General features: G+C 40.3%; 1 protein-coding gene across 6 annotated transcripts in view; it reads left to right on the top strand.

Moving 5' to 3' along the window:
- Positions 1 to 142: 142 nt before the first annotated feature.
- PPP6R3 (protein phosphatase 6 regulatory subunit 3) overlaps positions 143 to 14296 on the top strand; it is a 52638-nt gene continuing 38484 nt past the window's right edge. For 5 of the 6 annotated variants that reach the window (XR_010440472.1, XM_064714563.1, XM_064714562.1 and 2 more), the window contains exon 1: positions 143 to 249. The gene's annotated coding sequence lies outside the window, so the exon portion shown is untranslated. Of the gene's footprint in view, positions 250 to 13830; positions 14003 to 14296 lie in introns of all 6 variants that reach the window. The other variant, XM_064714559.1, reaches the window with a different exon arrangement.

Genomic DNA, 14296 nt, shown 5'->3' with positions numbered 1-14296 from the left:
CAGCGGGGTGACTGACATTGGCCAGACGACCTATGAGAGGCCGAGCTCTGCACAGCGCCCAATAGGAAGGGGCGATCCGGGGAGAAGGGCGGTGCCGGGACCAGGTGATTGGCAGGTGGGCGGAGGCAGAGGAGGGCTCGCCGGAGCCGCCATGTCCGCCATCTTGAAGCGTCGGTGATGGTGGCGAGCGGAGGTTTTCCCGCCTGAGCGGAGGCACCCGGGGCCTGTGGCGGGGGACGCGCTGCCGAGGTACGGCCCGGACGGCGCCGTGATCTCCGCCCCGCCGCTTCCACGAGAGCAGCGCTCCGGCGGCGGCTCCTCCGCGGCGGCGCGGGCCTAGCGGCCGCTCACGGCCGTGCGGGGGCTCCGGGCGCTGCTCGGGCGGCTCCGGGCCGGGGCCGGCGGTGCGCGGCCTCCCGCAGCCGCAGCGCGGGGCCCGGGGCGGGCGGGGCGCGGGGCCGGGGCGGGCGGGGAGGCCGGGCCGTGCGGCGGAGCCCTCCCCGCCTGCCCCGCTTGTGGCCCGGGCAGCCGCGCGGGGCTCTCGCTGGGGCTGCTCGGCAAGGCGGCTTCTTGGAACTGGAATGGTTTGGGAGCGTAGCCGTGGTTGGGTGAGCTTTAACTGCTGGTAAATGCGTTTGGCAAAATCTCGCTCAGAACCTGCCAGTTTTTCTGGTTTTGGTTTTTGTTGGTTGCTCAGAACTTTCCAAAGTGTAAGAGGGAATTAAGTGTTTTAGTCTCCTTAGTGTCATACGAGACTATCTTGTATGACATAAGTGCAATTGAGGGTAAAGATCATTTCTGTCAGCATAAATGTTGTTTAAGTCAGAACAGTGGCATACTTTGAATGGGTGTGTTGCTATTTTAAAAAAGTGTTCTGAGTGGAGAGAACTTAGGAGTAGGTGGATAGCTTTTGAAAGGAATACTTTGAGATGTTGACAACTTAAAAATCAAAGATTATGTTACTTACTGGTGGTGGTATTACTTAGGTTTTGAATGTCCTTCAGTGGAATGAGTCTAAGTGTACTCTTAACAGTGCAGTCTGTTTTTGGATTGCACGAATACCTGTGTGGCTTTATTCTGGGATGCTGAAAGATGGGAAGTGTCTCTGTTTCAGTGTTCCAGAAAGATTGCTGAAGTTATTTGAACTGAAAGGTCTATTTCCAGTGCAACACATTCAGATAAGACTCTGGTTACTTAGCTCTGTGTTGTTTATGTTTTCTGTAGCAAGACAGGGAGTAACTGAGGCTTGCAAGAGTTTATTATAAAAGTAGAAAATAACACTGCAGAATTACCTTTCAATATGTAAGTTGTTAATGAGACACCATGCAAAAGTGGTAACCAGTTTACATGTTTTTCTTGACAGTTTGTATTTTGAAGTACGTTTTTAGGTTCACTTAAATTACTTCTTTTGTCCATCTATGATATTATTTGGACATTAGGGATTCTTCTTGTTTGCTTTCTGTTTGAAAAGTAGAATGTATAGGCATTGAATCCTGCACTGTGTGGAGTTACTAAAGGGATTTATTTTCTAAAACTACTTGGAAATACTGTTTTGGCCAGAAGGACTGGTGATGAGGTCTGTTTACAGTGACCAAAGAAAACATTGAGTGGAGTGAAAGGTGTAGTTTAGAAATTCCAGAAAAGCAACCTGTTTAACAGGAATAACTTTAAGTAGGGTAGTGCATTACAGCTTCTTTACAAGCCAGTTAGATTTGTATGTAAACTGCTGTAAGCATCACAGCTTTGGGTTTTTCAAAAATACAATTCAAGTAGCTGCTATTCCCTCATGGAATTAAAGATACTGAGTAGTTCATGTGTCTCTTCACAATACTGCCTGCAAACTGCTCACTTCTGCTGAGTTGCTGAAGTGAGTAAAAATGACTTTTCCCTTTGGAACGCTTCTGTCTTGCACTTAAGGGAGGTGATGCTATGGCCTGTGTACCACTCACAGAATCAGATGGTGTTCCAAGACTGGAATTCAAGTGAATTAGTAGATGGAACCTGAATTTAGCAGTATTGGAGCAGAAATTTGTCAGTGTAGCTTTAGTGTTGACAGATGTTTAGAGAGTGAACTCTGTTGTTATGGCTCAACATCTTTGCTTATTTACTCGGCTTAAGCTTGACATGCATCTACTGTGAAATGCTAAAGAGCTCAAAACCAGCCAGTCAGGAGGTTGGGACAGTCAGAAGGAGAAATGTGTTGAAGAAGTGTCTGGTTCCCTCTCCTTTCTGTCCATCAATGTCCTATTTTGTCCGAGTGCTTGAAAAGCCTTGAAGTGTGTACTTAACTCCACAGTTAAAGATGCAAGCTAAAAAATTATTTGTTGCAAATAGAGTGTTTCAGCATGGTACACAACATCTTTGTAGGTGGGAGACTTTTGTGTTCAGCTTTCTTGGGTAACTGAGTTAATTTATGGCCTTTGGAACTGTGGTGCAGACCATGGCTTTTGTGCTTGGCCAGAAAGGAGCTGCTATGAGCACAGGGATCTCTTCCTGTGGTAAGGTGGGATGGCTTCAGCACATTGGGTGCCCTCTAGATTGGGCTTCTGTGGTAGCACCTTCCCCTGTGCTCCCTGAGCTTGCTGTGCACTGCACTGTGTCACATGCCAGGTGCAGGAATGCTGTGTTAGCTCAGCATCTCACACCCAGGTTCTACAAGACCACGTGTCTGGTTGGGTTGTCCTAAGAGCAAGATGCAGAGCCGTTGTTTTTGGCAAATCTTTTCACAATAATAAAACAAGTATGAGTAAATGAGAGATAATATGTTGCTTGTGTCTTGTTATTTTGGTAAGTTGGAGGAAGAGAGCAAAGAACTCGAGAAACTAGTGATCCTGGTATTTTTTGGGGTGGGAAGCAAGTCTGAAAGATCAAGGAGAAGATGCACAGAGAACATGAACACCATGCTGAAAGCTCTGCATAGCATGTTTAATTGTTTCTGTAGCGTGTCAGGGTGCCAGCATCTGTTGTAGAAACCATATGCTACTAAGCAACTGAAGTAAAATATTTTTCTACTCTTGGATATTATATGTAGCTTTATAGCTAGTTTGGGACACTTCTCAGGAAGTGGAATAGACTGACTTGAAAAGATTGGGAGGACATGTGGTTTAAGCTTGCCGGTTTATGGAATAGCTCTTCACATAATATTGGCAAAAATTTTGTTGGTGTGAAGTACAAGACTTTTTGTGACCCTTGATTATTCAATAGCTTACATAACGTGCCAAGAAGCACGTTTGAAATGGTATCTGTGATTTGGAATAGGTGAAAAAGTTCCTGCCTCACCCTTTGACTTTTTTTTTTTCTTCTTGTGGTTTATATAGTCATCCCTTAATTCTATTAAATGGATGTATTTTTTCATCCTAAACTTGCAATGCTCAGTGTCAAATCAGTGGGATCTGTTGCATGCCAGCTGTGGAAAAGAGTAGCAAAAGCACCTTAGCATAGAACCTTATGGACCAGTGAAGCTGTAACACTCCACTGGCCTGGAGGAAGAATGGCAGAGAAGAGTGCCTGGGAAATGCAAAGTGGAGATTTGATTAACGAAGGGAAGGAGAGTAAAAAAGGAGAATAAAAAATGTATGTGTGCACAAACAGAAATTGCCCAGTGGTGAGATTTGAGGATGGATTAGTTTCCTTGAAAGGTTCTTAAAATTTTATCTGATTTCATTTTGCTAGAGATGGCTCCAGACATTTATGCAGTTTAAGTTGTATCTGTGAGGAGGTGGAGTGCGTGGCCTGGTGGTCTCTTCCCTGTGTCCACTGGCCCTTCTTGAAAATGAGCACAGGAGCACCATAGGCCAGCTCTTGTCACCTGTGCCAAAAGATGCTTTTAAACGTGGAGAAATCTCTAAAGCCCTTTTAGGATGCCCAGGCCTGTCCTAGGTGAGGCTTAAGGGACGGCCATGTGGTTTCCACTTTGGTAATAAAGCGCAGTTGGGATGGAGGCTGAAAACTTAAATTTTTTTAGTAAAAAGTAGTTCCTGAGTTAAGTATGTTCTAGAATAGCTATTTCAGTACTCAGAGCATTCTGATTAATTACAGAAGTGAATCACAGGCTTCCCACCCCTGTTACACAGTGGGAGAGTTTCCTTCTTGAGTGACCATTGACAGGATTTCTAACTGCATACCAGTATATAAAATAAGATTTTGGTGTACAAATTTAACTTCTGCTGTGGGTTTTTGAAGGGAATCCCATTATTTCCTAAACTATTCAGTAAATGTACAAGATGCTGCTTTAGAGGGGCAAAGCCCAAGACTAATCCTCAGTTGTGTTGCACATTTCTCTCTTGTGGGAGTAACCTAATTGATAGATTAAAAGCTTCAAGTAGTGCTTTATGCAGTGGCTGTAGGCAGTGCTAGTGCAGGTGTGATTGCATTTTCCATTGTATTGTTTGAGCCTTTGTTGGAGCAGAAAACAAGGGAGTAGCAGATCCTCTCAAGGCTTGCCTTGCTACAAGTTGATATTATTTGAGTTCTGTTTGCATCGTGAAAGGAGTGTAAGGCACTGCCTCTGCAGGGTGGATTTCTGCATCTTTGTAGCAGAGTGCTTATACAGCTAGTGATTTATAGAAATGGTGAAAATAAAATGCTATTTGTTTTTTTAATAAGTGTAGTGGAAACCAAGTCTTGTGTTTCCAATATACTTAGTGTAGTATGGGGGGGGGAAAGTTTTTTTTTTTCGTATGTGGTTTTTGGGGTTTTTTTGTTTGTTTTTTCTTTTCAATTACTCTTAAGGCAAAAATCACAGGTTAGGTATTGGTATTCATTAAGGCAAAAATCACAGGTTAGGTATTGGTGAAAAAACTCATTCTTTCTGTGATTTGCAGAGGTAGAGCTCTCCATATTCTGTTCTTGCTTACCATGTACCTACTGCTCAGACTAGTTACCAATCTTAAGAGTTCAGCTGTAAACTCTAAAGTTTACAGTTTAAAGTCTGCTTTGAACTGCAGAATTTGAATTCAGATTATTTCTTCTGCTGCTGTCTTGACAGACTTGCTGGATGTCCATGTAACTGAAAGCTAAGTCTTCTAGAAAATAATAAGTATTAAGTTACATTTGACAACTTCAGCTGTTGTCACCAAACTTCTTGGAGAAGGATGGAAAGTTTAGAGACAGCTAAAACAAAGCTGTGGTGGTGGCAGGAACAGACTCACTGTTTTAGTAAGGGGGTTCCTACCAGGAATTTAAGGTCCATGTCAGTGTTGGTCTAGATGGAAGTGCCCCTAGAAGTTGCAGCAGCTCAGGGTTTTTGCTCCCATCGGCCATGTCTGTCTGTCTCTGTTCTTTCTGGCTCCTACACAGGAGGAGTTGGTCACTGCTCATGCAGCTCCCAGGGGTGGTGACATGTGGGAGTCTTTTCCTGTCTGTGAGGGACAGCTGTAGAAGGTACAGTGAGCTGGCTGTGCAGTATCAGTTCTTCCTTTTGGCTGTGACAAGCAAACATCCATCAAAGGATCCTTCTCTGTGTGTCCTTGATGGAGGGCTCTTTGTTACAGCTTTAATCCAAATCCAAATAGCAGAAAATTGTTCACTGAACTCTGTTTAGTGAAATATGTTTGATAAAAGAGATGGTAAAGGTAACATTAATGAGAGATCTGCATTTCTTAATGACCAACATAAAAAACTAAATGTGTCTTTTCAGACTGCTTGCCTGTACTCTAAGGGCTAATGCTCTCTTCTAGAGGCACAATATGAAAGTTTATACATTCTTCTGATACAAATAATATGTGATTAAAGACTGAACTTCTCAACCCATTAATGCTTGATTACTTTAGTTACTCACTAGTTGTGCCAGGTGCAGTTGTCTTAATATGACTTCAGTCATAGATTGGCACATACTTTTTTCCCCTGTGTCTGCCTCATCCAGTATGCCCTCCTGCTGTACTTAAATATAACTTATTTTGAGAACAAAAACCAAAGAACTTTAGCATAGCTGAAATGAGTACCAGCTACACTTGGCTTTGATGCTCTGCTTCAAAAATGCAAATTTCTAATTTTCAAAAATGCAAGTTATAACTATAAATTAATCCCTAATGCCTTGGTTACTGACTAGGGAATTTAGTTTCCCAGATTGGAATTGGAGAGATAGGATATTGAAGGCAGACAAGAATAATTTAGAATCTTTTATGTATGAGAGTGTCTGTGGAAAAAAGATTCAAAGTCTGAAAAACCCATGGGATTTATGTATTTACTTATTTATATCTTTTTTTTTTTTAATAGGAAACACCTGCAGATGTTTTTCACTCTGGGAAACTGGATGCCTTTTAGGGCATAACAGAAAGCAATGATGCTAATACTTGTACAAGATTTTTTTTCTTTGAAATGCACTGGTCCAGTCTTCCCCTCTTCTGGATTTGGGAATTGTGAAGTTTAACTTGTACTCCTAGCTATAAGGCTGGAGGTTAGAGTGCAGTGGGGTTGGGGTTTTTTCCCTCCCTTATTGAAGTTGTAGCCCCATGTAGCCAGGAATGAAATTATTTACAGAGATAATACAAATTTGTAATATGGTGCTGATCTCATCCTCCTTAGAAGAAGGCTTTATAGGTTATCCTAATGTGTAATTAAAAAAATATATTGTAGGTAGTGAACATTGAGTAAAACCACTTAAGAGGTCTTGTTATAGACTTCAAGGCATTTCAAAGTAAGTTAATTTCTGTGCCACTTGGCATGGCAGTAACTTTACTTTTTGGGATGGTAATGACTGTCTTGACAAAAGTTGGTGTCTTGACAAAAGTCGGTGTGGAACCCTAAATGTTACTGAAAAGAGTAGAAGACTTAAATTCAGGTCTTAAGTAAATTGATTTCTAAGTCTTTGGCTCAGCAGGGTATTTTTCTTAGGAGCTTTATCATGTAATGCTGTAATAAATACCATTTTAAATTCTGAGCTTGCATTTTAAATAGCTTGGTTTCTTTGAAACTTTATGCTTTAAATCCCTTGAGTAGGCATAGGGCAGAGAAGTACACTGTAGTTCTGTGTAACTATAACCTATCAGTGCCGTTTGCAGTCTTGCTTTGGGATTAGTTTTAACAGTGTGTGTTCAGTAATTCTTAGTAAAGTAACACTTGGTGAGAGTTGGGGCACTTGTTGCAGCAGGAGAAGACTGCTGGCAGATAGATGGGTAGTTAAGAGAAAGGACTTGTAGGAAGGAATGGATGCTGCAAATACTGGGGTGAGTTACTGTGTGTTGGCCCTCTCTTGAAAGGGACAAAGAAGATGAAAGAGAAAGCAGCAGTTGAAGGAAGGGTCATTTCAGAAGGACACTGTGTCCCTTAGCTGTGACATATTGCTTGAATGGCTTTTTTAAACTCTGTTTGCAAGTACATACTAGTGCCCTTATGGCACTGCTCAGCTGATGATCACTTCAGTGTAAAAATGTAGACTAGTCACCCTTTGGAAACAGTATTGTTAACAGCTGCTGCTAAATCTTTGAGACAGACTTGCCCCATAGTTGCCACCTGCAACTGCAGTAGAATTCTGAAAGGCACTCAAATCTGCTCCTCTCATGTGTTTGAGTCTTCATTCAAGAAGCATTGAAATAGAATTTAAAAAATATTATTTTGAAAATCACAGAGAAAATAGTAGGTTTGGATCTTTTTAATGGAAATGGAGCTTTTTTTTTTTCATTAAACTAAAGTGAGTGTTGCACTTGGAAGAAGGTGTCTTATTCTGTTAGGCAGTCTTGATTTTTGTACTGTTGTCCAACAAAATAGAAGGGTTCCAGAAGGCATTGCTTCTGTTCATTTGAGACACCAGAGGCACCTGTGCCTAAAAAATGTGTGATTGCTCTGTGTGTGTGGTTTGTAAAAGGACAGTGTGGCAAAACTCAGCTTCTGGAATCTCCAAAATATAAGTTGCCTGTGGGAGTGGGAAATAGGAAGGAAAGATGGCATTAGCTTAATAGCCACTTCAGGCTTCACTGGGAAGGCTTTTTGCACTGAAGTTTCATGGCTTTGGTGGGTTTCTAATTTCTTTTCTGAAATGTATTTTTGCATGTACCTAAATAAAAATGACGGTAATTTATTAAACTTATGTAGGTGAGAATTGGTGAAATCTTCCCATTCAAAGGATTATTTTCTTAGTTTTCTAAGATGAGTCTCAGAAAAGTCAAGCTGGTCATGCTTTTTTAAAGCTTGTTGTTTAAGTGACTACAGTTACTGGACAGTTGTCTTTGTAGCACTCTGTATTTTACAGAAAGAGGATATTGAGTCACTGTTCAGCTGTCTTAGTCTTTGAGTGATAAGTTAATCTGACTGTTCAGCATCCAGTAGTTAATTGACATTTCATATGTGTTATAATATTTTTCTTTTCTAACTACTTGCCTTCATCCTCAGGATGTCTGCAGAGGTCTTGTGTAGGCTGCTTTCCCTGAATACATAGAGGATGTTCTGTGAAGGAAATCAGGTTCTTGTTTGGTTAAAGGATCAAATAAAGCTGGAACATTGGCACCAGGTTGGGGAGATTCCAGGTGGCACTAAAGCATTTTAGTGAACACAGATATACCAAAATCTAGAGAAGTGAATATGCTAAAATATCATCACTCTCCTTGTATCTAGATGCTGCTTCTATGTTCTATTTCTCTTACTTGACATTGGAAGAACTTTTCTACTAGAAAAGTTTCTTCATTGGAAGAACTTTCAACTAGAAAAGTTCTACTTGGAAGAATTTTTCTACAATCCTAGGGATTGTATTATTAAACTTGAAAATGCTGCTATTGTAGAAAAAAGTATAGATGGGGCTTAAGCTCTTTGGGAAACCAAGTCAATTTAGTAGTCTTTGCCCATGAGCAAATCAGAATAAAAGATGTTTTAACTTGCTTAAATTAAAGATTAAAAGAAGAAATATCTTCAGCTTTTCTGTTCATGATGTTGGATTTGAACTTGAAGAGTGTTAGGGATTCTGACTTTCACTCTGGAAAGCAAAACATGCTTATAATACTGCCATTAAGGGAATATTTAGCTTCTGTGTGCATTTAGGGTGGGTTGAATAGTTCTGTCAGTTTTTTCAGGATATGGTAGCATTTCTTGACATCCTAATTAAAAGAACTTGTGAACTTGCAGCTGTCAAAACTTACTTTAATGGCTTTGTAAAGCTTAGTATGATGAAAATCAGGGAGGTACTCTTGGCCACAGCATTTAACTAGTGCAGTTCATGTAACTTAAAATGAAAATTCAGGTTACCTGAACTGCAGGTCCCAGAAATCTTGAATGAAAGTGAAGAATTAAGCAAGAAGTTACAAATTGCTTTGGGTTTAATTTTGAAGTTGCTGTCTTCATGTGAGAGTTCACTCCAGTTGTGGCAGCAGCCGTAGCTGGCTGGAGCTTCAGGGGATAAAACATTGATGTGCTCCTAGAAGCTGCTGACTTCCATTTCAGGACTGCAAGTGGTCTTTAAGTATTCTTTTTAACAGGACTGGGATTTTGCATTAAAAAAATAAAGCAAATAATAGATGTGAATGCACTGTTTATACAGAAAGAACACTGTTGTCTTGGTTAGAAGTTGCTGAAGTAGCTTTCTTTTACCTCCATGTATTTTTCATGTGCCTCAAAATCAGATTTATGTCCAACTTTCAAGGTCTAATCCACAAGGGGAATAGGAGGATGAACTTGAAAAAAAAATCCAAACTCATGCTGTCTTTGAACTAATACAGTGAATAAAATAAAACACATGCTTGTAAAAGAAACCTCTGGTAAAATTCATGCCTTTCAACTCAAGGCTGTGTCTTTAAGTTACAGTAGTTGTTTCTAAAATGTTTAAACAAAAAAGTTAAGTTTAGTGTTAAAGCAGTGAGTCAGTGTTACTGGGTTTTTGCATTTCCAGAGTAGCAGTACAGGAATTGAGGACTCATTTACACTTGCACATTATCAGCTGGTTGAGACAACAGTAGAACTGATGCTGAATTGTCCAAATTCAGCATCACCCATCTTATTTATTGGATTCAGGAGAGCTTTTACTCTGTCATCCTGAGCAGACTTGAGGTGATATAATATAGGGCAAAGAGGGAAGAGTCAGATCCTGTTTGCACTGTCCCTAGTGGTGTGTTCCCTCTTCCTTGGCTGCACTGGCCCTGGTGGTTGGTAGACATTTTGAGTTGTTCCATCCCATGGACATGGCAAAAAGACTCTTCTCCCTTCTTCTTCCTGCATTGGCCAATTTTGGAGTAGGGTTTTTCATTTGGAAATGTCTTGGCAGTGGCTTCATCACTGTTGGGGAGCCCACAGAGGGTGACTGCACAGCGAGGGGTAGAACAAAGCTGCTTTGCATAAGCTCTTTTAGCATCCTGAAGCACTCCTTGGAGACACCATGAGGAATTCAGTCCTTATCCTCATTCTGAGTGTGGCTGGTGACATTTCAGCATACAAATGTATCCTCTAAGCAAGGTGTTAGGAACTGATAGCCAAAGCATTCAAAGTTTAAGCCCTGACCTAAGTGAGATGCTTAGCAGTGTTCAAAAATTGCCCTAGTTGTCATGAAGATTTTTCTATAAACGTAATGAGTTCATAGATGAGACTAGTTCAGGTGCACCTATGTCTTGGCCCTTCGTCTCTCATCTCTACCAAATTGATGGTTGTGGAAAACACTTTCAGGTCAAGTTTCTTTGAGAGCCATGTGTCCAAAGGGTTACTTAAAAGTTTTTGGTTAGAGATGTTCCTGATTGTGTGGTAACACATGAGTGTTCTAGGGAGGAGTGCACACGAGTTTGATTTTTCTTACCTGACATCTGGAGAGGTGTGGTAGGGAGCAATGCTGAGTCTTCAGTTACAATTTCACAGCGCTCTGCCGGAATGTTACATTAAACACTTGTGTGGCTAGCCTGTAATGTCACTGGGGGATCTTTCTGGGTCAGTAAGTCAGTGGAAGAAGGGAGAAGATTCTGCTGTTTTGTGCTTCATCTGCTTTTCACATGTGTTGGATAAAAGTTCTTGGACATTTTTTGGCCTGGAGAGGTGATAGAACTAAACCATCCCATGCCCTGTGCTTCCCTGTATTAATTGTAGTCCAGGCCCTTACATTTGGGAAGGGGTGCTGGTGTTCTGCTAGTGGTTTTGTCAAGCTTATGTAACAGCTTTATTTCAGATATATGAAGTTATATAAGTTAATGCATGCAGAGAATTACTCAAGAGGAGCACTATTCAGGAGCTTGCAGTTCTTGCACTTTTTACCAGGATGCACAAATGTTACATTGGTTTCTATTAGCAGAGACACTTGTTTCATTTCAGTCTTTGGGCCAATAGAGATGCATAGGAATAGTTTTAGAAACAGACATGGCCCAGTTTATGCAGCATTAATAAAATTAGTTTAGTCATCTTCATGGTAACTGGTCACATAGTGGTTAACTTCTCTTATCTAAAAATGTGTGAATAAAGTTAGGCAGTACTTAAAACAGAATTTTCCATGCTATTGCATTTCCTGTGAAGATGGATCCTACCCTGGGTAGTTGTGTCTTGTTTTATTTTCTGGATATATCACGTAAAACATGAACATGGGTGTGGTCCTGGTTGTGATGAGTTCTCATAGTTCTGTATTTGAATGTAATCCATCTGTACACATGCCAATACCTCCATCCTGCCTTTGCATGTTACCTCAGGTCTAAGGTTTTAACCTTCCGTCTTTGGATACTTCTTCATGACAGAGCTGTATTAACTTGGCTGAACTATTGCTGAATGTAAGCCATCTGGATGTAGGAAAGTCAAATTTAAATAAACTTGAACTTCATCCAGTCAAGTGATTCTTTTTTAAAATTGTTTTTGAAAGAACTGTGGGTTTTTGGGGGTGGGGTTTGTCCCTTTTTTCATAATGCAGTATTAATCTGTCTTGCAGAGTGGAACAGTCTGAGGTAATAAACCATATGTACCAGGAAGTGTAAGTCAGTCTTTAGACCAACCTCTATACTCTTGTAGATTCTGAGGTGGACTGAACAAGTCCTGATTGACCAGAGCAGGGCTCTGGTGGCACACTCTTTACAGGGTGTGCCAAATACACACACTCCAAGTATCTTGCTAATCTTGATCACACCGGTGTCTCCAATTTACTGTGTAATCCTACTGCATTGAATTCAGAAGCCAAGGGTATTTAGACACTGCAGTCGTCCAACAGAAAGAAGAGTAGGGAAATAACAGAGGTGTCCTTGTAAGGGGAGTAATAATAGTGGTTTTCATTTGGATAGTTCCACTAGCAATTGAAATCTGTGGATCTTAAGAATGTGAAACTCTTCTGAAAGTGCACTTAGCTACGCAGGCTTCTTACTTTGTTTCTACATAACTGAAGTGATGTTCTCTCCCTTTTTGGAGCTCTGCTTTGGAACATAGGTACACTTTTAAAATGCAGAAAAAATAACCTAGAAAACTTCAGTGAAGTGAACTGAGTCCAGAAAATTTGGTTACTTTTTCTGCTCTAGTTCATCACTTGACTCACAGGGTATTGGCAGGTCTGTCAGGCATGGAGACCTGAAGGGTCTGCAGGTGAAAAAATGCATTTAGAAGACCTATAAGAGAATTATGGTCAGTGTATTACACTGAGCTTCAGTTCATGTGTATGTTGGTTGCTAAAATAACCTGAGAAATAATTTTAAGGTACTTTCCAACCCGGGGTATTCTTTGAATCTATGATCTTTAGGTTGACACAGACTATCTGTTAAATCACCTGCAAAGATCAAAACCCAACTTTGGAGACGCCGCTCCTTATCTTTAACATGGAAGGTGTAAAATTAAATCATTCTTCTCTTTGGCAGAATACTTGAAATGCTATTGAGGTGAATAATTTGGGGTTTTTAGCTGAAGATGCCAAATACTGGGTAGTCACTGACATGAGTTAATAAACATGCCACTAATTTTGCTACCCTTCTTAGTTGCTAGTACTTTATTTTCCATAAACAGTATTACCCATGTTCCCAGAAGAAACCAAAGTATTGTGTTGCTTGAAACCTGTGTTAAAAAGCAAAATCAAAAAGCACCTCAAAGTGCTGGGAGGTGAACTTTTGTTTTAGAAATTCTTTCTGTAACTACTACAGACAGCTAATTGGGAAGAAAAATCAGTTTGCAGGGTGCTTTTTCTTGCCTGTGTGGTGTTGACAGAGCACAGACAGGTAAGTGTCAGTCTGCAGCCTGTTAAGGATACCTAATAGGGCTCATAAATTCTTCCAGTGTAAAGCAAAGTAATATTAAACTATCAAAAGTGAGATTTTCATAATGGTGACTGAATGCTGTCTTAATTCAGCTTGTTACTTTGGAGGCCTGGACGTGGTCTGTGTTGGTTTTTTTTGAAGATGGCCTGTTTTCAGATTGAAACTAGCTGAATTCTTTATAGACTTGTGCCAACATAACCGGCATTCTTAATGCTTCCTAGTTTATTTCTGTGCAGGTTGTGCATAAATGACATCAGTATAAGGGAATAGTTATGAAGATAGGAAAAAACCTGCTGCAGAAAGCTCTGGTAATGGGAATTTCAGATCTTCCAGATCTGATGTTACTTTATGGGAAATTGCTAATAGTTTTTTTTTTAAGTCTGGATTTGTGTTAGATTTCAGTGAATTGCAGATGATAAAGGCAGTTTCATTTCAGTGAGAGAAAGTTTCTTCCTTTGATTCCCAAAAGTGGAGGGAAATGTTCAAATTGGTTTAAAAGTAAATAGGTATTTCAGATGACATGCTGCTTTTCATTTTATTTTCAGTGTATGTTCTGCTGAACTGACACTTTTCTTCCTAGCAAGTTGTTTCTTTCCTCTGTTCATGTGTTATATTTGTTGCAAAACAGTCCTTAGTATTTATGCAGTTGTCAAGCTGTTGAATAGAACCTATTAACAATATTAAATTATACAATTTTTTTTTGTCGTTGTAGGAAGAAATCTGCTTCATCTAATTCAATGCTAATTCAGTCCTGCTAATCTGCTAGTACTGTAGATTGAAAGATTTTTTTGCTGTTGCCAGGATACCCTGTAATGGGCAAGAAGCCTGAGAGAATACAAAACGTTCTGATTTTTTAACTTTTAAAAACTTTTGTGTTTTAACAGGTAAGAAACTATTAAACTTCACATACAGCAGTAGATTTAGCTTCTGCATCTATAAAGCCTTATTCTAAAGCATTCTGAAACCACTTAAATTTTAAGGTTTTCATATCCTTGATGTCCACTAAAATCACCTGATTTTATAGGTTCACATTTATCACTTTCTAAGCTGCAGTTCCTTCTTCAGTTCAGGCTTTGTGGCCTTGCCTTCCCTTTTCTTGCAGCTTTTTTCTGACTACTTTCTAGCTGGCTGATTCTAACTTTGTCTTTTAACCTACCCTGCTCTTGCACTATCATTTT

Source organism: Zonotrichia leucophrys, chromosome 5 (assembly GCF_028769735.1).
Source record: "Zonotrichia leucophrys gambelii isolate GWCS_2022_RI chromosome 5, RI_Zleu_2.0, whole genome shotgun sequence".
NCBI lineage: Eukaryota > Metazoa > Chordata > Aves > Passeriformes > Passerellidae > Zonotrichia > Zonotrichia leucophrys.
The sequence above is the reverse complement of the archived record's forward strand: the minus strand, read 5'-3'. Positions and strand labels throughout refer to the sequence as shown.